Source organism: Sciurus vulgaris (genome assembly GCF_902686455.1).
Source record: "Sciurus vulgaris genome assembly, chromosome: 6".
Classification (NCBI taxonomy): Eukaryota; Metazoa; Chordata; class Mammalia; order Rodentia; family Sciuridae; genus Sciurus; species Sciurus vulgaris.
In genome coordinates this window covers 93,013,577-93,039,292 of record NC_136466.1, presented here as the reverse complement: position 1 = coordinate 93,039,292, position 25,716 = coordinate 93,013,577, and the positions used below count along the sequence as shown (strand labels likewise).

The 25,716-nt window shown below is 40.2% G+C and overlaps 1 long non-coding RNA gene across 22 annotated transcripts in view; it reads right to left on the bottom strand.

Moving 5' to 3' along the window:
- LOC306664896 overlaps positions 1-25,360 on the bottom strand; it is a 147,440-nt gene extending 122,080 nt beyond the window's left edge. For 3 of the 22 annotated variants that reach the window (XR_013764835.1, XR_013764836.1, XR_013764837.1), the window contains exons 1-3: positions 24,883-25,346; positions 24,174-24,396; positions 192-291 (exon numbers count right to left, since the gene is read on the bottom strand). This is a non-coding gene — a long non-coding RNA (uncharacterized lncRNA). Of the gene's footprint in view, positions 1-191; positions 292-13,610; positions 13,719-24,169; positions 24,397-24,882 lie in introns of all 22 variants that reach the window. The other 19 variants (XR_013764827.1, XR_013764828.1, XR_013764829.1 and 16 more) reach the window with 16 other exon arrangements.
- Between the last annotated feature and the right edge of the window lie 356 nt (positions 25,361-25,716).

Below are 25,716 nucleotides of genomic sequence, written 5' to 3'. Positions count from 1 at the left end.
ATTTTTTTTTTTTTTTTCTGTCTGGGTGATTTCTGTGCTATCCTTTAGATTCAAGTAATGAAGCATCATAGTTCAACATTCCAATAATATCTCATAAAACAAAGTTTAACTCAAATTATTGTTTGATAACACCACAAACACAAAATAACATTGATCTTGATCTTTCATATATGAAGATGACACTGACTCACCATAAGTAGGGATGAGCTTCAAGTTGTTTCTCCTCAGTGAAGATGGACTTGCTCATTTAGCCAATTTTACGAAAGCTCCCTGGTGAACAACAGCTTATATCTGCAAGATGAGTATTCACAATGGTCACAGAAAATTACAAAATAAAATAATCAATATAGAAATAAAACTTGTCTTCCTTGCAAAATCACCATATTCTGATATAGCAAAATAAACTCTGACAAATGTATAAATATACTTCTTTGAAATTATATATGTATTTACTCTGACACAATTATTTTATTCTATATATCACTAATATACAAATAATAAGAGCCTGACCTCTACCCCTAACCAAAAATATTCTCAGCAGTCTTAACAAAAATATTGCTTCTGACATGTAAAATCAGAAGTGCATAATGATAATGCTCAAAACATGAAAGCATGCCAACTTTACATCCCTCATCACCAGTAGCAATATCTGAGGAAATTACAGAATATTTTTGTTAATGTTAGCAATATTCTCAATAGCATTAAATGCAGCATGACTAGAGCCAAAATTACTTTGACATTTCCCAGAATTCTGAAAAATGCTCCCACTTTTTATGAAGAAAAAAATACTTTGGTTACTAACTACAGTGTTCATTCTTGTTAATACATAAGTTTTATAATAAAATATTTCTACTGCTTCTACTGCTTCTTGATGTGGAATTTTATCAGTTTCTAGTTGAATGTCTTCCATAAGAGTGAAGAGCTGATTACATATTACTGGAGCACATTTTTAATAAGTAAAATTAATGTTATGTGCCTCTTTATTATTTAAGAGAAAAGGAAATTAGACTAAAAACCTAAAAATCAATAAGAAGCCATTAACAACTAGATATAACTAAAACAACATCACAATGCTAAGTGCCCATAATGAGTAAAGCATTCTTTAAGCATTCTATAAACTCGTATAAAACTAACAAGGCATTATACAAAAACTGCTGATATTAATAAAACATTTTTTCTCAGTTTCTCTACAGCTGTTTACAAAAACAAACAGCTAAATTCTAACACAGCTCCCCTGCAAGAGCAGAAAAGATGAAGTGGAAAAGTAACAGCCTCATACCAGGGCATGACTGCAAACCACAGAGCTGAAGCTCTGGGGCTCCTCTTGCAGGTAGAGTTCAGGAAATTTCAACACACCTACTGAAAACATGTGCTACAACCTGCAACGCAGGTTCACTACCACCTGTAACAAATAAACTCTGTTAACTTCAAAGCACTATACACACATTTTCAGTCACAATTCCATTTTAATCGGCCATTCAGGTATATTCTCTTTAACAATTCTTCATTATTTTCCTTACCACCATCCAGCACAAACTCACTAATACTAGGAGTCTTCCACTAGGCCACAAAAATCCTTAAAGTTCCTCTTCATTTTGGTTTCCAATTTTACAATACCTAGCACAGCACTTAAGTAATAGTTTGGTGTCCAGCATGGTGGTGCATGCCCATAAAATTAAAAAAAGAGTGGGGGCTGAGGATGAAGCTCAGTGGCAGAACACTCTCAGGTTCAATCCCCAGTACCACATGTAATAAAAAAAACATCAACAAGAGTCGAGTAAGAGAGGAAAAGATGACAACTGGCCACTATAAACCCTGTTATCAATTCTATAACAAGTTTTACAGAAAGTGTTACAGATACTAAAAAGAAGGAAAACCAGGCTTAGAATAAAGATTTCAGAGAGGAACTGCCATTTGCAATGACTCCCAAAGAATAAATAGCTGCTAGAAAGAGGGACACATAGATGAAGGACATTTTTAGTGGAGGGAAGAAGTGAAAATTTTGTAGGTGCAAAACAGTATACAATATTCTGAAACTGTCAAATAGCTGAGGGGCAAGTAAAGATGAGAAGACAAAGGAAAGAGGAAGATCACAAAGATGATAAAAAGCTGGACCTCTATCCTTACTAAAGGAGTTAAGCCAGGAGAGTGACATAATTATTAAAAAGGCCTTGGCAGCAATACAAAAGGAGGTAGGTGGGGGACAAGACTGAAGGCAAAGGACTCATCAGACAAGACAAAGTTGGCTCGACCATATGGTACAGGGAAATATGGTGATCTAACTCATCACTAATGACTCTCAGGAGTGTTACCCAATGGGTCTCAAACTCAGACCTAGAGTTAGAGAACAATACAGAATTTAATTTATTTTAGAAAACTATGTATACAATACAATCTCAATGAAAAAGATGGTGCAAATGACTGAAATTATATCAAATGCCAAAATGTTAATAACAACTAACTCTGAGTATCAGGGTTTTGGGTCATGTTTTCCTTGCTGTTGATATATTCCAAATATACTACAAAATAAAATTAAAATAAACCTTCCTTGAACTTTAACAGCTAAAATCAACATTAAATATTTTGAATGGTCGGACAATATCCCTTCATCACCACAACCCAGCATATATAAAATAATTATTCCTGCATTGGACTTTAACTCATATTCTGTCTTCCTCAGCAACATTCTCTTGCCCAAAATGCCTATGGAAATCCAAACTTCATTATACTACCAGCTACACTGATCTTATTACTGTCCCATATATTTTGATATCTAATCATATTTAATTTATCCAAAACTATGCACAATAGTTATCCTACAAATTGTTCTTCCTAAATTTTTATAAAAATAAAGCAAGCCCAAAATCAATCCTATTCCAAAACAAATATCTGTACATGACTCATTTATGGACATATATTCATATAATTATACCAATGTTTTGATAAACTTCAAACTTATATGTATAGCTACTACTAAAGAATTTTCAAATATACTACCTAAGAAAAATTGCCTGTAGTTATACATTGAATTGTATCCCCAAAAGAGATCCCTATTTGGAAATAGGGTCTTTGCAAATGATCAAATTAAGATGAAATCATTAGGGTGGGCCCTAATCTAATATTACTGGTGTCCTTATAAACAGGGAAATTTGGACACAGAGACAAATATGCACACCAAAAGAACACCAAGTAAATATAAAGTCAAAGATCAGAATAATCAATCTTCAAGCCAAGAAACAAGAAAGGTTTCCAGCAAACCTCCAGAAGCTAGGAGAGAGACATGGAATAGATTCTACCTCACAGCTCTCAGAAGGAAGCAACCAGGCTGACACCTTGATCTTGTACTTCCATTCTCCAGAACTTGACATCAAACTGTTTTGTTTTTTAAGCCACCCAGTTTGTGGTACTTTGTTATGGCAGCCCAAGCAAAATAATACACCTACTAAGGGAAACCATGTTTTTTACCCCCTGAAAGTCACTAAAAGCAAAAATATTCTAAAGGTTAGAAATCATAAATTTAAAAATTTCTTGCTATTTATTGTTCAATCTGGTAGCAAATACATTATTTAATAGCTAAGTCAACCTAGTGCCAAAATAAATTTATATTGTAGATATAATTCTTTCTTCATTCTATATAGCAAAATTGATACAGACACCATAATTTAAACTAACATTGGAATGTTATCATCCTATTGATAATGGTATATAAGAATACCAGGAGGGCTTGGGGTGTGGCTCAGTGGTAGAGTACTCACCTAGCATGTGTGAGGCACTGTGTTCGATCCTTAGCACCACACAAAAATAAAAAATAAATTAAATATAAAGCTATTTTAAAAATAGTTTTAAAAAAAGAATACCAGGAGGTTATATAAGTTTTCCTTTGCTTCTTAAGACAGTTGCTTTATGCATTTTACATGCCTCTGAGAATGTAATTTGAACCATAATCAGAAGATAGCATAATGAATTACTTGGTAAAGAAACAAAGGCATTGGCATATAGCAGGAATGGACCCTAGAGTGACACATATTTCAGTTGAAATCCTTGAGCTGTCATTTATTAACCACATGACTCCAGCAAATTAATCATGTTTGAGCCTTGAATTCTTTATCAGTAAAATAGGAATTTTACATTTTACATAAATGGATCAAATTAAATAATATATGAAATTTGCTAAGCATATAATGATGATAATAGAATTTTGCTGTTTATAGAACATGAAAATTCATAAGTTAAAGGGTTTTATTTACTTCTCTTGGATAGGAAAATAATTAGGCAAGCTTATGTAAGAGCAAAAGTCTTGAACATACATACTATGTATAAAAACTATTGACTTCAGCTAATTCCTTGCTATAAAATTTAGGATTTTTCAGAATTTTAGAATTTGTCACAACTTGCTACAGTTTGGATCTGGAATGTCCCTAGAAAAGCTCATGTGTTTAAATCATGGTCCCCAGTGCAAGTGAGGTTCAGAGTTGGGGCTTTTCAAGCAATGATTGGATCATGGAGGCTCAACCTCATCAGTGGATTAACCCACAGAGAGCTGAATGTACTACTGGGAGGTGGCACCCAGTTGGAAGAAGTAGGTCACAAGGGTGGTGATGTCCTGAAAGAGTTTATCTTCTCCAAAGCCCCTTCCTCTCTCTGCTTCCTGTTCTGAGCAGCTTCTCTCCATCATGTCCTTCTGCCATGATGTTTCTGCCATGATGACTGAATGCTTTAAAACCATGAGCCAAAATAAACTTTTCCTCCTCTAGATTATTCCTGTCCGGTATTTTGGCCATAGCAACACAAAGTTAACCAACATACAACTCAAAACACATTTGAACTTAATCTTAGAACTGAAGTACAAATAGGATCTTGGTGACTTTGAGTTCTGTCAATAGACATTATTTGGCTTTTGAAGTCCCACAATACCACCCCCTTCTTCCTTCAGATCACTAAGCATTAACCAGTTCAAAAAACTACCTGGATAACCCTAGTGGTGTGGTTAAATCCATTGTAATCATCTACTAAATGTGTTTGCCTCTTTATAAATAAAAATCTTATAAAATATATATTTCAAAAATTAACTAAAACTGGGGGAATAGCTCAATGGTATATAGCACACAAGGCCCAAATTTCTATCCCTTGCACTGCAAACAACAACAAGTTAACAACAAAAAGAGCTTATTTTGGAATTCAAGTAATTATTTTGAGAAATATGTAAGCAATGTAAAACTCAAAATATCACTAAAATCCAAAAGGATCTGGTACATCATGCAAACACTCTACATGACATACAAATTTTACTTCTACTGCTAATTATAATACATATAAACTGAAACTTATATCTATATCTTCATATTTTCAAACAGGAAAGGTTATACCCCAGAAAGACTGCAATTATTATAGACAAAAAAATAGTATTTTTGTCAGTCTTTTCACCTAAAACAGTTATCTGCACTGGTCAAATTTGCCAGAAAATATATCAACAACCCACTTCTTGTGAGACAGGTAAATGGTAATTATTCTTAGCATCATTTAAAAAAATTTGATGAGCTATAAGAACATATTTAATGCTATAATAAATTCAATAGCAGCATCAAAGCTAATGTGTGATCAAGATCAAATATAAGGTTTTTTAAAAAAATCTTTATAAAAACATGTTTTGCCTTTATATTTAGTGTAGTTCCTAACTTTAACTTAGCTAGGCTTTGTCAGTTGAGTTTTAGAAAAATGAACTGGGTGTGGTGGTGCAGGCCTATAATCCCAGCTACTTTGGAGGTTGAGGCAGGAAAATCAAAAGGCAGAGGCCAGCCTCAGCAATCAAGTGAGACCCTGTCTCAAGCTAAAAAAATAAAAAGGGCAGAAAATATAGTGGTAGAGCACCACTGGATTCAATCCCCACCATGAAAAAAGAAAAAGAAAATTAAAATGAACTTGCTTCTTACTAAATTAAGCAAAATAAAGGCCTCTTTTCAGAGAATACTGTTATATAACAACTTTTTATTTGCAGAGAGAAAATTAAATTAACATTAACATTCAATTTAAACAAAATAAAGTATTGAGGAAAAAACGTAAGATCTTATTTTGAAGAATTGATCTGAAATTTTAAAATGCCATATTCTATTTATTCAACATATATATTAAGAGTACTTTAATTTTGGCAGCCCCAAATTATAATTCCAAGATTTTTTTCAAAAGGTAAATAGCAAGAGAAAGCAAAATATATTTTCTTTTTCTTTTAAAGTCCCAATATAGTAACACTAATAAAATCACATGAGGGCATTATATTAAGAAAACATAATCTGTTACATTTTTGGGAAAAGAGCATATCAATTATTATCTTCCTGAGGGCAAGGACTATATCTTTATGCCATATGACTGAAGCATGAAATAAACTCAATAAATGTGTTGACTACATCTTAAGAACACTAGACAAAATTAACAATATTCCTAAGAATAAAATAGTGGGAAAATTCTAAAGATCTGAGAATTCAAGAAAGGACACAAAGAAATTTTTACAACATGCAAATCTATCATTGGCTAAAGAAAATTCCATCCTTTTTGCCCACAGACAACTCTGAAATCATAGCTACAAATTGTGTACTGGCTATGTCAATGGAAAATATACAACCAATGTTACTAGTTTTGAAAGAATTTCAACTTGAACTAAAATGAAGTCACAAAGAATAGTACACATATTTAAGTTAGTATATGAAAAAAAAAATCCCATGTTATTCAATTTATCTACCTAGTAGAGGAGAGCAACATGGGGTAATTTAACCAGTATAGAAAATTATTTATATTACAGATGTTCACCAGAAATTACAATTAGATAAAAAAAAAATGCTTTATAAAATATTCTCACACATATGCTGCCTCAGAAAGAAAGCCTTCCTAGACAGAAATTAAAGAAATCATATTTTGTAAGGGTGACTAAAGTAATGCCTAAATAAAAGGAGTACTGAATACTGGTATCTGATTACAAATCTCTCCTCACTCATATGCTTTCCTACTAGAAGATGCTGAACCCATAAGATAATTTGACCTAAAATATTCAAAGACAAATGTGCTATCTGGTTTACTTATTAAATACATCTCGAGAATCTTTATAGCATTGACAAAATTGCTATTAGTAGCTTCATCCACTCTAACAAATATGATTACTGGTATTATGTTTCCAGTATGTGTTTATAGAAGAAAGCAAATAATTTACTCAAACAACTATTTGATTTCAAAGCAACAGATTTTGGAAAATGTGATTTTACAATAGGACATATAACTCCAACCTCCAGTTTTGTAGCTATTTTTTCATAGATGCATGGCACAGTGTGAATATTATGATTCAAGCTTAATCATCTCAACTAAGAATGAATTAAATTTGTTTGAGTAAAAACCTGAAAAAGAAAGTACATGCATGTAATTCTAAGTTTTAGAATGGGATTTTTCTCTAAAGAAAGTTTAAAAATGTGTTTCCACATTATTCTATTTGTGCTATTTTCACTTTAGGACTAGCAAGTTGGTCACGAAACAGAAACAAGGAGCGAACTCATTTTCAAATAAAAAGTCATTTGTAATGCGAACATAGCATGAACTACATAAAAAAGGAGAAAATAATTCCTTAAAGTCCTGACTGCAAAATATATTGAAAATTAGATACATGTACATGTAAAAAGACAGTTGTGTTTTTGCCCGTCCCTATTTTCCTACTCTGATTAGACTGAAGAGGGCAGAAAATTAACTGCAGGGTTAAAGAGCTCAGTGAGCGTCTCATTATACCAAACTATCACTGTTTCCAAGAAAGTCCAAAAAATATAGAAGGGATTCACAGTCTCCAGGAGACACACTGTCTTAACATTCTATGAGGAGCTTCCAAGATGACATGGATATATTGTTTTTCCCTATAGGAAAAAAAAAATCTAAGGGAAAAATCTCTCTTTTTTCTTTTCTTGTCCTTCTCCTTAACCTCCCTCTCTCTTCTTTCCCTTTCACTTAAGAGTGACCCAAAAAAATGATAGGCAAAGTGAAGAGAAGGGTGCCTAAATTGATTTCAGTGGGACTGGGTTTTATTCCCTGCTCTGTAACTTACTATATTGTCTTAATGACATTTTCTATGCTTCTCTTTTTAGTTTATTTTCATTTTGTTACACATGTCAAACAAGACATAATAAATATTTTTCTAATGATGGCTAGAAAGACATCAGAGACCAGTAAAGGACAACAGGGACAGTAAAACAGAGAAACATGCCCAATTACAGGTGATTAGACTAAAAGGGTTTAACAACAGTTACAGCTCCAACATTTTAAAATTCACTTATTTAAAGTAGAGGTTAGTTAGGTCACAGTTTTAGATCATGTTAAAAAGAAGTACCTAAAAGAAAGCAAGGATAAATACCACCAAATTTGGGATGATGGTTACATCTTTAAGAAGCCATAAGGGAATATAATCTGGAAACTATATTCAATGATACATTCAATTATACTGGTAATGCTGTATTTCTCAAACTGAATCTATGGTACATAGGTGTTTATTTTCTTTACTTATACTTATTTTTCATCTGAAATACTTTCTACTCATTTTTAATATAACCATCAAAATATCTTTAACCAAAAAGTAAAATAAATGAAAACATTCCTCTGGAATTTGAAAGGTCAATGGAAATAGTTGTGCATAGTTTCAAACATTCTGCTAAACTTAAAAGGTAAATATAGGAGCTGAGAATATAACTCAACAATAAAATGTGTACTCATTATATGCAAGACCTGGGGCTGAATCCTCACCACCAAATTTTTTAAAAGGTAAATATCACTATGACCCCTAATATAAGAAGAAAAGTGAAATATGCTGTATCTGTTTTCAATTTTCCAACTTAGTAAAATAAGAAATAAAAAAAGGCACAAAAAAAATGAACTGCATGATTAGTAGCATCTTACACCTACCTATTCAAGAGCAGTAAGAGAGAGACCTAATAATTTGTACTCTAAACATACACCTAAGAAAAACATATTCAAGACTGACATATGAAAACCTTGGGTTTAATAATGAATTTGGTTGGTTGATTTTACTGAGAAAAATAAGAACTGTAATAACTTATCTAAAGTAAGCAAAGGCCTTTCTAAACCCCTACATGGACCCTACCTGTAAAAACTAAGTGCCTCTGGTATCTCTGAAATTTTCCAGAAAGGAAGTGTAGGTCATTCAACAAAATATATTTACTGTATACTACCATAATAGCTATTTAATTGTTATCATTATGATGCAGATATATAATGGAAACAGATGTTCCTTTTTCTATTCAGCAAAGCACAGGAAAAGCACAAACTTGCTGATAATGCATGGACTACTACCATAGCACAATAGAGGCAAAAAAAAGACATTAGCACATGACAATATTAGTTTTTACTACACTACTAATTGCATAAAAAGTATAACTTGAGATCATTAAATCAATATAATTTTCAGCACTACAGAAGAGAAACAAATAGATTTGTATAACCAGCCTATTTCACATCTGCAGTAGGAGAAATACTTCTAAAAGACTAAGTATATGTAAAATTCTACCACTGCTTTCAGAACACAAGGAAAAGAGTGTGATCCTGTTTTCTTTGCTCATGTAACATAAATTAGAATGCAATCTCTAGAGGGAAAAAAATTATGTACTACTATAAATTGGTAGACTCTTTCTGGACAACAATTTGGCAACTGTTATAAAAGAATCTTCAAAAACAGTCTATTCCTTCAGTCCAAGCAATTCCTTTTCTAATAACACATTGTAAGAAAATAACCATAGGAATGATCAAAGGTTTTAAATGTTATTCATTACAGCTTTATTTACACTAGTAGAAAATTAAAAATCTAATTTCTTCAAAAGTAGAGTAATGATTCATTAAAGTATATACTTTAAAACATTTTACAGTTGGGGCTGGAGGTTTAGCTTAATAGCAGAGTGCTTGCTAGCATGCATGAGACCCTGAGTTTGATCCCCAGCATTGAAAAAGAAAAAAAGAAAGAAAACATTATACAGTCTATATAAATGACTTTAATGACAATTAAACTCATATTACATTAAATGCTCAGAGGAGAGGTTTAAGAAAATACTCAAAATACCATTTTTAATTTTTACAAATTCTCTCTTATGAGCAGATGCTACTTTTTAATCAGAAAAGTTACTTTTTCTTTGGACAATTATATTTCTATGCTCTTAGGCATTGTCCAAAGTTTCCAGAAATTCAAATAACACTATAAAAATGTACAGGTAAACTTCCATAAAGTTGTATTGACATGTTATTTGATTCAGAAATCTGCAATAGAAAGGAAAGTATTTGTGATCCACATACATAAAACATTTTTTTCTTTGTCAAACAGGACCCTTACAAATTAGGAAACATTTTTATGGACTAAACATTATAAATGCTTACTTACAATCTATTGACATGTTTTGTTGTATGCTATTAATTCCAGAAATTTTTTCAATTAAAAATTCTTAAACAAATAGTTTATTAATTACTCTCCCCAGTATGTCAATTAAAAAAAAAAAAAAAGTTTGCCATAGCTTTCCTAGGACTCTTAGTTTCCTGATTCTATTTTTACTAGAAGGAGCTGATTTGTCTTAGGCTATTACTGTCTATTACTTGTAGAAGTCTTGAGGAAAGGTGGGAAGCAGCAAATTCTGGCAATCTGCCTAAAGAGAAATCAATGAAACAAATTAATCCTTCGCTAGCTGCAATGACACAGTAATCCATCATTCAGGGCTGCTTTTATATACCAAATCAGAGAGCAGAGGAAAGAGCCCTGAGGGACATCACAGACAACAACCTACACCAACACTGGGAAAATACTGAAGAATCAGTTTATTTAAAGAGGATAGATTTCAGTTGATTGCCTGTTTCGTCAAATAAAGATTTTTCTTCCACAGTGCAGTGAACCCAAGGGCCAATGACTATATCTTCAGAATTCAGTATCATACATACTGGCTGACACAAATAGGGGATATTTTAAAATAATTTACATCATTAATTAATACAGTAAAATATCTGACTAGAGTAATGTTACTTTTTCCTTCTAACTTTCTGGTGCTATAAATGTTTCCTGTTTTCAGTAGGGTCTAACTGTAAATTTACCTACTAAGCTATAATTTAACTGGACAGTTCCTGGTAAACCACATTTCAAGTACTTCTTTTTTGGGCAGTGGTGGGTACCGGGATTGAACTCAGGGACACTCGACCACTGAGCCATGTCCCCAGCCCTATTTTGTATTTTATTTAGAGACAGGATTTCACTGAGTTGCTTAGTGCCTTGCCATTGCTGAGGCTGGCTCTGAATTCACCATTCTCCTGTCTCAGCCTCCAGGGCTGCAGGGATTACAGGCTTGTGACACCGTGCCCAGCTTCAGGCATTTCTTCATCCACAAAATATAACACTTGAGATATTTGTAATTTGCTGTGTTAAGTTTTAAGACTTGAAATGGGGGCTGAGGTTGTGGTTCAGTGGTTGAGCACTTGCCTGGCATGTTTGAGGTACTGGGTATGATTCTCCACACCACATATAAATAAATAAAAACAAAGGTCCATTGACAACTAAAAAATGTATGTTAAAAAAAGACTTGAATGTCTAATGTCACCTTTTGTAGTGCAAATTTCAACAAGCAAATCAGATTATAAATAACTTGTTTTAAAATTATAGTAATTATTCAGTTTGTGATAGAGTAGACAGTGTTGAAGGTGTGATTTCTTTTTTAAAATAGACTGTTATAACAGGGCATGGTGGTATGTGCCTATAATCCCAGCAACTCAGGAGGTCAAGGCAGGATTGTAAGGTCAAGGACAGCCTTATCAACTAAGTGAGACTCCTTATCAAAATAAAAAATAAAAAGGGCTGAGCATGTAGTTCAGCAGTAAAGCAGCCCCGGGTTCAATCCCTAGTACAAAAAAAGAAAAAAGAAAAAAAAAAAGATTGTTATAATCAATGTACAGCAATATTACACACTGAGTATATTTACTCATACAAAATCATACACATCTAAATTTACTTATGCTTGTGTAGAAATTTATGCACTTTGAATATGTTTTATCCAGATAATGTATTCTGAGTAGAACTATTTCCCTAGATGAAAATTAATGACAAGAACTATATAATCACAGTGTATTACTATTGTTAAGTGCATGCATCATTTTCATGGTGGAATGTAAGGAATTAATAAAAGGTTTTTCAAGAATACACAAACTCAAAAATTTTTTTAAACTATCACAAATGGTCTCTGAAATGTTTAAAAAAAAAAAAAGAACATCTACTCACAGATCCAAAATACAAAAAGAAACTAAATACATGTTAAACAACCAATTTTTGAGTGACATCTTCAATTCAGAGGTCGGTGGTCATAATCTCAATTCCTGGCCATGCTGATGCATTTTTAATTCAATGCATGAATCTAGTATTTATTGATTTAATAAGGTTAGAAGAATTACATTGTTATTGCTACTGATGAACTGTCAGCAATTTAATCTACTGAAAACTTACAGAGGAATATATATTTTAGGGAAGAGAGAGAGGGACAATAGCCATGCAAATTTAATCCCTTCACTACCCATGACAGTGACAAGAGAAAAACCTCTTCTTTCACAGACTGCTTTAGGCTCCAGAGATTTTATTTTACTAAAGATGTTGGCCACCAGCCGACTGAGCTTACAGTGGAAGAATTGTAATACAGTCTTGTAGGTGCACCTTCAAAATTAAGAAAAATAATGTATTTCCCCATATCTGCCCTCTGCCTCTGATTTGAGACACAGGTGGGTGGGCACACACATGCATGGACACCACACCCACCCCCACACACAATTCTGAGCTCTTATTACCTAAAATGATTTTAAGTAGTCCTTCAGTGACTTCTACTCTCTGGACCCTAAGGTTTCCACATCCACAACATCATTAGCACAGAGGAGGACAGAAGAGAAGGGAGACAATTAACTTTCTTAAAAGCAATTCTGCCAAAATACAACCAAAGGGGAGAGGTTTTTCAAGGCTACGTCAAAGCAAGGTGGTATAATAGGATCCAGAATCAGAATAGGGGCTTAAAAAAATTTTTTTTAAATCACCAGAGTTGCTGAAACAAACATTTGCAGGACTATTAGAAAGTTTTTTGTACTGCTGCACTACCCTGCTTGTGGGCTTGTTTCCCGAACATGGACACCTGGGAAGCATGTTGTGCTCCAGCTTTTCCCTGACTTTGAAGAAATGGATAATCTAAGGAGTGGTGTTGCTGCTGGGGTCAGTAAAAGTATGCTAATTGGTGAACCTAATTGCTTCAAGCAGTCCTGCCTCTAAACAGGGAGAGCACAGTTGATGGAGTCAGTCTGTTCCTAATAAAATGAAGAAGCACTGAATTAAACTCCTAAGGAAGGCACTATAAAAGTTTCCACAGTGTAACCAAATGACTTCACCTATGCTATTACCTCTAAGATGACATCTTTGAAAGAAAGCAGACCCCGGTAGGACTCCATATTCATAAATTGGCCAAGGTTAGGCCAGTGAATCTGGATTGATTTAAAAAGCCTTCTTCATCCTTCCAATCAAATGAAGTCATTGTTAATTAGATGCTTTCTGTTAACAATGTCATTCTTCTCCACATTACCTGCTCACACTTGCATCGATTCTAGTGCAACATCTGGAGCCTCAATTCCCCTGTAATCGGTCCTCACAACAGTTTGGCCGGAAGGTATTTCCGTTTCTCAATCCCTGTCTGAAGGAAGATACTATTCAGTGTATTGGTGCCATAGTACATAACAACTTTCTAAATTGAGAGATTATAAAGCAATCTCTGCAAAAACTCTTTTGAGATATGTTCTCTCAAGATCTTTTTTATGAACCACACAGCAGTTTTTCCTGTGCTGTTCCTGACTTGTAGATGGATGTTTTAAAAAATATCGAAGGTCACAAAGTTAACTCCCACTGGCTTTCCAGCTTCTTAAAACCAAGCTCTTCCTTAAAATAGAAAATCGGGGTTTGCTGCCCACCCTTCCCAGACTAACACTTGAAAAAGTCTGGTTACCCAAAACAGGGCAAATTGTCAGGCGGCCCGCGAGAGCTGCAAGGCTCAGCGCTCCAAGCAGCGCCTGCAAAGAAGCGTAATGAAAACTCGCAAAAGCCGCTTCATTCGACGTTGGATCTCTGAACCGTACAGTTTTGGGAGGGGGCTGGCTCACATTCCCTCGGGGCCCATTCCTAAGAGGTTTGCAGCGCTGACCCGAGAGGACGAAAACTGCCAGTGCAGACCTGGGGTTTGGAAAGCGTGCGCCACCCCACGGCCGGGCCTTGGCTTTCTTCTTGAATCCCCCGCCCCCGCGCAGGTTCCGGGCTTTGTCACTACCCCTGCTTGTGGGGTGATGGCCTTGGGCGCATGAAAGAGCACGGCCTGTCACTGTCGGGACGACATCCCAGTGAGCTGATCCCGCGGCTCGGGCACCTCTGCTGGGGGAGCTACTGTACTTGCGTCAAATGACCCGCCACCAACTCCGAGATCGAGGGTCGGTGCCCGGATGTGGGCCTCGCTTCCGGGAACTGTTCCCGTCGTTGTTGAGCACCTGGCTGAAGTTCAGGAGTCCCTGGGGAGAGGGTGGAACGGGCCCCCTCTACAAGGGAGCGTCGTTCGCTGAATGAAGAATTTGTTCTCAAGGTAGCGCCTTTGTGGAGTGAGGGATGTGAGACACACCGGATTAAAGGCCCTTGAATGAGGTGAGAATGTTCCTGGACTTGGGGCAAGTGCGACCCTAGGGGTCTACCTCGCCGAGGGCCGCGGTGATCAAAGGCTCTGGAAGACCCGAGGCCGCTGGAGGTATCTCAGGACCGCGGTGACCCAATCAGAAAAACCTGGTTTACCTTCTTCAGAGAGGACCTGAATCCAGATCCTGACCTCCATCCCAGGAGGAGAGCTTCTAAGCAGGAGTCACTAGCCAGAGCATGCATTTGGACCTGGGACCTTGTCCCTGACTCTTAGGAGTCAGAAGATCAGTGCTGTGGCCTTGGAGCCCAGTTTGGCATTCTTCCTGGCTTGGGGCCATGGAGGAGTCACAAGCTAGACAGTGAATGTTGATTTCCAAGGGATCCATAGAGGGCATAACCGCACTAAAGTTAGACAGTGACTGAATGGACGGAACCACATCAAGACAAGAACACTGCTAGTTCAGAATCTTAATTGCGTATCTTCAAATCCTTGACCTTGAAGCTTTCTCATCCAGAGACACATACTTCTCCGCAAGAGGGTTTGGGGAAATTAAGTTTCGTGGGACACTTTCATTCCAGTTATGTTGGCTTAGGGAGGAAGATGGTCCATCGCTGCAGTCTTAAACAACTACAGTCTCTCAATGCAATAATATATAGATGATGATTAGAAAGTCATTTCTCCTTCCCCTTCCAAAGAGAGCTAAACCCTGAAGAGTTAAGGTTATTTTTCTCCAAAGCGTAAAATTTGCAAAACCTTCAAGAACATCACCGTCCCTCCCTCATGGGTTTCCATTCACAAAAAGAAAACGTGAATAGATTTTTTTCTTTCTTTCCATTTTAGTGCTTGCTTGAACCTAAATTCTGGACTTGAGCAGAGTGAAACACTCCATTATACTCTAGAGACTCAACTAGAACTGAGCAAAGATAAACCAAGCAAGAAAAAGGGAAGGTGCTGAGGAAAGAGCAATGAGCAGGGGTCCGAGTGGATGCTGCACAGGGGTTGCTCTGACCCGACCGCCAGGACCCAGCTCCAGAGCAAGTAAATCCCAGGACTCTTCGCCGCTGGGTTCTGGGCAGACCTGGACTAAATACCACCACGTGCTCAGGGCTACTGTGTTCCAGCTCTGCTTTTGCGGGCGGTTTGCGCGCGCATGCACATGGATGCGTGCTTCTTTGTGATGGCTCTGGAGCCTCTCAGAAGTTGTCCAGACAGTCTAACTCCCCAGAGTTCCTGCAAAGCGCGGTCACTTGACAGTTTTGCTCACACTGGAAGAGGGGTTGCTCTAGCCCAGGAAAGCGAGTAGGTTGAGGCATTGGGTGTATAGCCACTAGTCCCATGCAGGGAGAAGACTGATAGAGTGGTGGAATCCAGGATGGGGCAGCATCTTTCCGGGCTAGGGGCTCTACCCCGCCAATGGACCAGGTTACTTGTCAACCCAAGCTCTCCAAACTCTCTGCCCCTTCCAGCAGCCTGGCAAAACCCCCTGCCAGCCCAACCTGCGCTCCCTGGTGGCTCTCAGGTTCTCGCCCCTGGAGGCACTGACACCTCTAGAAACAAATAGCACCAACGCCGCTTTACCATCCTCCAGATCCCCGCCTCGCCCACCCTCCAGATCCCTACCTCGCCCGGGCCCCAGTCACAGAGCAATGACTCGCCAGTGTTTGGGGTAGTTGTTGTTCTTTTAAAAGTATATTAAAGGATCATTGGCGTCTCCCCGTCAAGTCATTACGCCTTTATCCCCATCAATTAACCACACCTCAGAGGATTGCTATTAAGAGCTAAATTGAGCTGCAAAAGTAGGTATCCCGTTTCAGGCAGATGTTGTTATCTCCCGCTGAGAGGCGCGGCCGGCGGGGCCCAACCATCAACTTCCCGAGTCTGGAGCCTCTCGGGACAGGGCTGACCGCCTGACAATATTGGTGCTAAAGGAGCTTGATGGAGTGGAGAAAGCCCTTGCTCCCGCTGTGCACATCAGTAGGAACGGTCTCCTGAGCTATGCCAGGAAGAACGCAAAAAAAAAAAAAAAAAAAAAAAAAAGCCGTGCGTTTTTGCGCAGAAAATTGGAGAGTGTCCTTAGGGCCCCGGCTCCCTGCTGAAAACCCAGAAGGAGGGATGCGGGAGAGAGGGCAAACTAGCGAGTTGGGCTGGCAGTCCTCCTCCATCCCACCCCACTTTCCACTTGCTCCTCTAGCCTCCTTCCCTGGTAGCTGACCCTCAAAACCCCAGAATTTCATATGGATAAAGGCACGGTGCTGTGGAACTAAAGAATCCGGGACAGAAACGTGACATTTAGGACAAAGGAGGTTCACGTGAGATCTCCGGGGCCTTCCTACCAGATGTGTCTTTCCAAGCTTTCTCACTTCAGTCACTCTTGAGGACTTGAGGCACCTCTGTCGCACGCAGTTGGGAGACCCTGGAGAGCTGAGGAAAGGAAGGAACAAGGGGACATAGCCCTCACTGCGGTTACAGGGCTTTCCTCCCGATACTGGCCACAATAAATTTAGCCAAGGCTAAAGGAGATTAATTTCCCAGCATAATCCAATTAAAAGATTTCTAAAGTAATCTTTTTGCGAAAATGAAAAAAAAAAGTGCGCGACTAAAGAGAGGACTGGTTTTGATGACAGTGATTTATCGCCTCAGCACAGCACGCACGGGACGCTTGCTCTCCTGTACGCAATTGACCAGAGAATCCGGTCCGCATCTCCAATCCAAACCTTCGCTTTCCTGAAAGACAGACATCTATCACGCGAACCTGGGCAGGAAAGAATGTATAAGGGACTGGGATTGCTTACAAGCACCATAGACTTTTTTAAGTGCTATTAGATTTATGGTCTCTTTTTCGACGCCCATCCAGAGTAATTAGCACATATGTTCTAAATAGATGATAGTTTTGTGAGCAATAAAGCAATTACCCATCGTTGGAGCTGACAGTTCTTCCAACTAAACTCCAACCAGCAGCTAATTGGAAAAGTCATTTCAACTACATTGTCTGCAATTAGTCCTGCTAAACTACTACACCCCAACTAGCTGGTTTGAGGTTAATTTATTCAGTGTTGTATTTGCATGGACAAGCCTTTGCCACGAAGGGACTTGCCTTTTGCCCCTCCGGACGGCGCCCTGGGATTAGAGGAGCAGGTGGGAGTTAACAACTGATATTTTGGAGCCCCGATGGCTCCCAGAAGAGGGGTCGCCCCATCGCACCTCAGGTTCAAGTTCAGTGTCCAGCTTGCTGAACACCAACAGAGAAAACCATTGTTTTTCCTATTGAGTAGTAAGCAGAGGAAACTGCTCAGTTTATGCTACCAAAACCTTTATTTAAAAAAAAAAAAATCACCACAGAGGAAGGGACTGGATTCTGAACATGGCCTTCACCGGCACACCCATCATGGCCCCAGCCACCCCACTATTCCTAAGGGATAAATGTTAATTAGGCCCGCCAAATCCTAAGTTCTGAGCCTTCTGCGGAAAGAGGGAGCCTCCAATTCTCTGAGTAGTTTCAGGAAAGAAAAGATTAGAAAGGTCAGGAAGCCCTATTTCTGCCTTCAGCTGCTCTAAGCATAAATTCACTTTTCCTTGAAACTGGGGTTTCTCCCTTACTTTTTTCCTACCCACTTCTTCTTTTCCTTCCTTTCTTCCTAAAGTTAAACCAACAGGTCCAGGATTTGTGCACAATGAGTGGAAAAAATGTGTTTAACGTTGGTTTGACGCCCCACCGGAGCGTCCAAATATCCAGTGGCTGGGATTCTTCTACTTAATTTAATCTTTATTGGTCAGCGCAGTTTCTATGCTCCTATTCATCAGGAAACCCAAGGAAATGTATCGGTTGGGGTTCAGAATTGAGGGCAGGAAGGAGAGGAATTAAAGAGGGATTAATCCTCCCCCACTCAACCTCTAACTTTGGAACTGCAATCTCTAGCAGGTTGGTGACAGGAGAAGGGAGACTCAAGGTCCCAACCCTGACAACCAAGTGTCTCTGGGATATGGATATGGGGCAGAGAAACTGGTAGGTTGAGATGAGAACTTGTAGCCCTGGTAACTGAGTATTCCCTTAAAGAAATGTACAGCAAAGTGTCCCAGGCTCTGAAAGCAATGTGAATTTGCTTAGAATATGGAGGAGTCCACTTAGGAGATAAAGCCTGATGCTTTCTTCCTAGAAAATTAAATATCCTTTTTCTGGGTAACCATTCATATTAGATACCCATATTTGTTTTTAAATTAATGTAACACTATCTAAGGAAGACAACTTGAATGATGTTTAGTCAGTATAAGACTTACTAAACTTATTCTAAGTTCAATAGAAATTGTAAAGAATTACTCAGCTTCAAGTATTTGCGGATATGTATGTATAAAAGAAAAACTTTTTAACTGCCTAATGCTGGGCTCTTATTTTCCACTTATTTATTGTGATTTACCAATTTAATTTCAAGCAAGAACAAAAGAAAAAAATCTTGGAGAGAAATTCAAAGTAAAGGTCTTGTCTTACCCCATTACCTCCCACCTGTCACATCATCTCCACCCTCTGAGGAGAAATCCTCTTGTCAGTGTGACTTCCAGTTGAAAATGGAAAGGAAATAAGACTACTTCACTAAAAGGCTGTTTGTATTCTCAATTATTTGCTTTTTTTCCCCAAAACTTAACTATGTCCAGAAAGTGAGAACAAGAAAATGCTGAAGAATCAGCTGAAAATATAACCTGGTTTTGTAGAGAAGCTAAATGTAGATATATATGCCTACTTTGCATAAAAAGCAAAATAAGTCATCCAATACCCCCCAACAGAATATGAGAAATATTTATATAAACACCCATGTGCCCAGGAAAATCTCTAAGCACATGTGTGCAGAGATGCAGTTTAATGTGAGCTCAGCTAGCTGTACGCATGCATGTATTCAATTCTGGAGTAAAGGCATTTTTGTTGCTCCCATAGTTTCTTTGCATTAAGAGCGATTAGATGATGTCTATTCAAAGTTGCTGATCCAGAGAGAAAATAAGAGTAGATAAAAGGAGATTTCAAGTGACCTCCTCATCCCTTTCACACCAACCTGAGCCCTAGAATAGCCAAGGATCAACTAGCACAAAAGCCCTTTCCTTTCTCTTTTCAGCTTCAGAAGATTTCATGCAAGGGGTTAACAATAAAACACAGAACTATCCCTGAGTTTTGTTAGATCATGCATCTGGAATACTTTATTAACTCCTCCCATAGATGAGCTACATTTATTTTTTCACCTCTGACATGGGTAAATAAAATATACATAGCATAGCATGGGTCATAATTATTTACTGCTACATGTGGTTTGTATCAGTGGTGTACTGTGCTCATTCTTTTTCATCTAAACTTTACCTAAACCTTCTTTCTCAATGATGGGAAGACACTGTAATAAACATATCTTTTCACTGACAGTTTAGAAGAAAATGTTAGGCTTACTATTTAGATCAACCTTTTGATAGGTAAATACGATTGCAGTATGACTACAGCTACCACGGATCTGCTGGCTTTTCCAGCCAGTATTTTTCCACTAGTTTATGTCATAGACAGTGGAGAAAGTGACATTAAAGACTTAAATATATTCAAGTAGTTTTTAGTCAGTGAAATGTCCAACTCAGATCTACTTCTGATGGGCTAATCCTGTAGTAAAAGAAATAGGTGCTCTGACAGGTAACTATTAAGGGAAATGATTATATAGTGCAGATTGTATTGTCAGTGTGCTGTAACTTCAAACTTTCAAAACTTCAACTTTCATTCAAATCCAACCCATTTTCCCTGGGAAGAATAGCCATGCAGTTATTCTTCACTCAAATTGGGCATTTAAAATAAAGAAATGTGTTTTATAACATAAAAGTCTCCAGTTCTTTCTTTCTTTTTGCACAAATGCATTTAGATAGCCAAGACTTGGTATTTTTACAAAAAGTAAATATTTGGCTCTGGCTTCACTGATGTGCTAGAAATGATTGTCACTTTTCCTCCTCTAAAAAGGCTTGATTTGCATCCAAAGGTCAGCACTTGCTCTCCAGCCATCCTCCTACAATGCTACTTCTGGGTCCTCTGATTGGGAACCCAGGCATAAAGGGGGAGTGCTCCCTTATCTCTCTTTTCCAAAACATATGCTTTAAGTGGTCAATCTGAGATAGAAAAACTAAACCGATTACTAAGGTAAAGCACTTATCTCTGAGCTTTTTAACCCAAAGGTGACAAAGAAGAAATGCCTGGGCTACCAGAGTGATAGTGAGCACTCAAGCCTGAGTCTATGGTTCATTCAACTATATGGGCAGACTAAGAATACACAGACCAAAAGAAGAAGCTTGGCTTTTAACCTGGCCTTCCTACACTGGTTTTCATATTGACAAAGGCAGAACTTTTTACAGCTGAGCAGCTGCAATACAGACTAATTTCAGTCTTAGGAGTAGGGGAGTGATTTTTGAGCTAGGATTGATCTTTTTGTTCTGGTTTCATTTTTTAGCAATCACAAAACGTTAGATGAGCATTCTTGTGTCTCTCTCCACCCTTTCCTCCAAAAAATATGTGCAAGACCATTTTAAATACATCGTCAGCTGTATACTTACTAGCCGAAGGGACACTAATTGATTCAGTACCCTTAAAATAAGTTCTTTGGCAAAAGTCTGCATCAAGATCAGAGGAACTGATCTTTCTCCCAAAGATTGTAGGCATGTTCATCACTTCAGATAAGCTTGATTAAAACATGGTAATTTCTGTACTGTGGTATCTTTAAACAGAATAATACTGTTTGTTTGTTTCAGGACTTAGGGGTAAGGAGGAGGTATACAGTATAGTGTTCTATACATATCTGGTCATTTGTAGGATTCTGGGCTCTTGAACTAGATTTAGAAAATGGTTTTACAAAGCCACCTTTGGCAGGGCCCATGCAGGCCTGTAATCCCAGGAACCTCCGAGGCTGAGGCAGGAGGACTGAAAGTTCTAGGCCAGCCTGAGCAAATTAGGGAGACACTGTCTCCAAATAAGAAATAAAAAGGGCTGGGGGTGTAGCTCAGTGATAGTGTCCCTGGGTTCAATCCCCAGTTCAATCCCCAGTGTCACCAAAAAACAGGGGGGAAAAAACCCTTTGTTCAGTGTGACTTACCAAAAAGCCAAAGTGAACTGTGGTTTTTGGGAGAGCAAAATACCAATATCAAAGAGGCCATAGGATTAGTGAAGAATGGTTTAGCCCTCACGGTAAGAAAGATGGGGGACGGGAGGCGCGCGGATGTTAAATGGTTAGAAAGACCTTTTAGATCTAGATTCTGGAGCCTGTGACTCAAGTCACCTCTATATATGCGGCCACAGATCTCTGCTGCTGTCTTCCACCAGATCACATTTACTGACTGTCAGGCTGGGAGACATCAAGTGCTGTGTGATAGGTCTTTTAAAAAGTGATTAACACCCAACCATGATGCTAGCAGCCCACAAGACCTGCGTGCATTGAACAGGTCTGTGGGGACCAGGAAGGCAGAGGAGTCCAGAAAAAGAGGCCGTGGAGCCCAGGCCAGAAAAGGCTCTGCCGGTACCTCGCCCCATCTAACCCGGAGAGAGATCTTCAGAAGACGGAGAATAGCGGGCCCCTGCAAGCCTGGTTAACAGCCTCTGGTAGAGTGCTGGGGCAAAAGGCACAAAGGGTTTGAGTCCAAGGACCATGTCCAGACTCAATTTATGTTTCAGGGAGAGAAGGGAGTAGGTAAGAAGGAAGGGAGAGAAATCCGGAGAAAAGAAGGGTGGAAAATGTGTTTCTACTTCTGAACGTGCCTGGACACGTGTGTGGAATTTCACAGTTTGGGGACCCAGGTCCCCTCCAAAAATATGATCACTTTTTTATTAGGTGACCTACACAACAGATATCGTTATCTCCTGGTTGGGTGTGGGGTGCATTAGGCCTAGGACGAGAGTGCCAAGTTGGAACAGTATCAAATCACAGTCTTGAAGAAAGAAAGTCAAAGCTCCCCAGGACCTGGGCTGACTGACCCCTGTCTCTTCACCGAAGCCATTTTGCTGGAGGCGGGGCTGGGAACACAAGTGGAGCGCTCTGTGGATGTGCAAGTGAGGTTGGGGAGCACAGGGTCTAGGCGAAAAAGTGAGCCCAGAGTGATGCTCAAGCCTATTGAGTCCCAGAGAAAGCTATGCCCTTCTGGAAAAGCTTCGGTTTCTCCCTGACCCCTCTCGAAGTGGGCACATTTGCCCCGAAGTAGCGCTAGTAGCTCCTCTCCGAAAACCAAGGGCTTCTGCTGTTTTGCTCACCGCTACCAACAGCCACCCACCCCCACTCCTTAGACTACGGATGCTGGGAACAGCACTCTCCTTCTTCTTTCCAGAAGAGTCCTCAGCTTTGCCTAAGGCCTCTAGGGCCCGACTTCACCCGCCCCCAGGGTCATGCTGTGTCCCAGGGGCCTTTGCAAGTTTGGTGGGAGCGGGAAGAGCCCATACCGAGGATGGGTAGGCGTCACTGCACTCCCCCACCCCCACCCCGGCTCAGCTGGTCCTCTCGCCGCCTTGCCTTAACTCTTCGCCTGCAAGGCCTGACCCTGATCCAGTCCTGACAGGCAAGGCTGGCTCATTCCGGAGCCCACACAGACCCCGGGCGGGGTCCGGGCGGCCGCTCCCCGCCCCCCACCCCAGCCCTGCGCGCCCGCCCTGCACGCCCTCTGACGCAAACAGCGCGCCCCTGCCTAGCGCCTGGGAAAGCGCTTGTTGGTTTTAATTGAGGCTCTTCCTTTCACTCACTCTCACACACACACACACACACACACACACACCCTTGGTCCTTGGTCCCCACTCAGGGGAGGCGACCCCCTCCCTGCCACCAGTCCCCTTGCCGAGGCATGAGGAATCTGGCTGGGCTGCAAGGCTGCAGATCCTAGTGCTTTGCCGCCGCTGGTGCAGCAGCAGCAGCTTCTCCGCTTGGGAGAACGGTTTGATGTCCCTTTTAATCCGCTGACACTATCGCCCACATCAAACAGACAGCCATCGATTGCGTTACATTAAGGGATCGCATTACAAACGGCGCCCGCAGGTGGGCGGCAAAAGCCGAGCTCGCCAGGTCCTGGCCGCAGCCAGACAAGATGCGAGCACCAGAGCCCGCCCGCTGCACTGCAGCGAAGGCACCGCACTGGCTGGAACCGCAAAGCTAATGCTAAGCCTGAAGGTCCACAGTCCCGCTTCCCCAGAGCCCGCAGCCGTTTCCCGCCGTAGCGGGGGCGGGGTAGTTTGGGAATAACTGATCAAAATGGGAGAAATCTGTATTGAATTTGAACTGATGACGGGCTGGCAGGATTCTTACCTCCTTGGAGGCGACGCGGCGGGACAGAGGCCAAGCAAGGGCAACTCCCGAATAAGGCCCGGGGGAAAGTTCTCCTCGTCCAGCCCTAGCTGCCTCGACTCCTGTCTCCTGCGAGAGAACCAAAACTGCCTCCCTGCCTGACTGTGTTACCAATCCCAAGTTCAAAAGAAATGATAATCATTGCGTTACTTGCCTGATGGGGCAGGACTTGGCCGAATCTCGCTTCTGGTGCCCACGACGCACAGTCCAGGGTCCGAGCGCGATTGGGCCTGTGGACTCGGCGTCCAGCAGGCCTCCGGTTCCCTGGCGCTGATTCCCTCTTCCTCTCCCACTTTCTCCTTCTCTCCGCGTTCTCTTTCCCTCTCAGTCTCCCTCTCTATGCCTGCTTCCTCTGCTCTTGAACGCCCTGCCTCTAACTGTACGAGAAGTAAAATTTAAATTTGTACATAGATTTTCCTATTTTTTTCGCTCTTCCTTCCTTTCTTTATTTCCTCTTTTTTTCCTTCTTTCTTTCATTTTTCGGTCTATTTCAATCATGTTAGTTTTATCTTTTAACTGACCAGGAAACACGAGCACATTTATTTGGGCAGAGGGGCTAGGGCAAGGAGCCCCTACCACCCCCCGGTCGCCTCCTCTTCATCAACTGCGTACAATGGGCTGCCGCACGCGGAGTGCATTGGCAGTCTCTCCATTATTCAAGCTGGAGGGGCTGCGGGGCAGACAAGAGAAAGCCTTTATTCTGCTCTTTAAAATCATCGCTCGTTACTAAACGGTCTACGACTCGCGACTTTGCAGACTAGAGAGACCGAGAAGCGCAAAACGTACCCCAAACGCGCAGTGCTTCACAAACCCCTCCCTGGTGAAATTTAAAGTGAGAACGAGTATTAAAAAACAAACCCTACCTCTGTCAATACAGCGTGGCCATTTACTTCCACCTTTACCTGAGGGCCTGTTGGAACTCGAAACGCTCGAGCTGAGTCAAACTTTTACGCTCTCCCCAGCCAAGGGGTGGGCGGGAAAGCGCGGTTCCCACCCCTGGCGGCGGCAACGGCGGCTTTGTCACTCCGCTCCGCTCCGCGCCCGCCTGAGCCTGCCTAGGGGAGCGATCTCAAAACGAACGAGGGGGGGTGCAAGTGTGGGATTGGAGAATATGTAACTAATAGAAGTATCATTTTCTCCCAGTACGATCTTTCAAGGAAAAAAAAAATCCATTGAAAGAATTTTCAAAGTGGTGTCTTCGTTTGGAGAAAAGGCACAGGCTGCCTGCGGGGAGGGGAGGAGGGACTCGGTTATGTGCCGCCCGGGAGCGGCTCCCGTCCGCTAGGTGGCAGCCGGAGCCAGCGATTCCTGCAGGCCCCGCGGCGGGACCCGCTCCTCCCGCTTGCCCCTCCTTCTGCGACCAATCACCTTCGGGAATCGGGGTCTTAGTATCTACACCACCACCCCCGCCTCCCTCTCGCTCTTGCTCTAGCTCGCTCTCTCCCTTCTCCTCCCCCTCTCCTCGTTCGTTTGCTCTTTTCCTGGGACTCCTGGCCGCTCTAACAGCCCCCCCCCCACAACAATATGAGGACTTACTACTGTTTTATTAATAATTATTTAAGTATTGTTTGGAGTATGAAACAGTCTGGGGATAAAAAAAGAATGAAGATGAAAACAACGGGTTGATTGGAAAGTTTATTTTAAAATCATCTTTGGGATGAATAGGAACCGTCGATTCGAATCGAATTTGTGGCAAT